Source organism: Austrofundulus limnaeus, unplaced genomic scaffold (genome assembly GCF_001266775.1).
Source record: "Austrofundulus limnaeus strain Quisiro unplaced genomic scaffold, Austrofundulus_limnaeus-1.0 Scaffold3552, whole genome shotgun sequence".
NCBI classification, from domain to species: Eukaryota; Metazoa; Chordata; class Actinopteri; order Cyprinodontiformes; family Rivulidae; genus Austrofundulus; species Austrofundulus limnaeus.
Window position 1 is genome coordinate 4761 of NW_013955954.1, and position 669 is coordinate 5429.

The window sequence follows — 669 nt, forward strand, 5'->3', positions numbered from 1 at the left end:
TTCTGTGTGTGTAAGGTTCTGTTACTGTCAGGTTCTGTAAGGTTCTGTTACTGTCAGGTTCTGTAAGGTTCTGTTACTGTCAGGTTCTGTGTGTGTAAGGTTCTGTTACTGTCAGGTTCTGTAAGGTTCTGTTACTGTCAGGTTCTGTAAGGTTCTGTTACTGTCAGGTTCTGTGTGTGTAAGGTTCTGTTACTGTCAGGTTCTGTAAGGTTCTGTTACTGTCAGGTTCTGTAAGGTTCTGTGTGTGTAAGGTTCTGTTACTGTCAGGTTCTGTAAGGTTCTGTGTGTGTAAGGTTCTGTGAGGTTCTGTGTGTGTAAGGTTCTGTTACTGTCAGGTTCTGTAAGGTTCTGTGTGTGTAAGGTTCTGTAAGGTTCTGTGTGTGTAAGGTTCTGTTACTGTCAGGTTCTGTAAGGTTCTGTGTGTGTAAGGTTCTGTTACTGTCAGGTTCTGTGTGTGTAAGGTTCTGTGAGGTTCTGTGTGTGTAAGGTTCTGTTACTGTCAGGTTCTGTAAGGTTCTGTTACTGTCAGGTTCTGTAAGGTTCTGTTACTGTCAGGTTCTGTGTGTGTAAGGTTCTGTTACTGTCAGGTTCTGTAAGGTTCTGTTACTGTCAGGTTCTGTAAGGTTCTGTTACTGTCAGGTTCTGTAAGGTTCTGTTACTGTCAGGTTC

At 43.0% G+C, this 669-nt stretch overlaps 1 long non-coding RNA gene across 1 annotated transcript; it reads left to right on the forward strand.

Moving 5' to 3' along the window:
* Positions 1-24: 24 nt before the first annotated feature.
* Positions 25-283, forward strand: LOC106511909 (uncharacterized). The gene is made up of 3 exons (XR_001309569.1): positions 25-41; positions 84-99; positions 210-283. It is a non-coding gene; the product is annotated as an uncharacterized LOC106511909 (long non-coding RNA).
* The last annotated feature ends 386 nt before the right edge of the window (positions 284-669 follow it).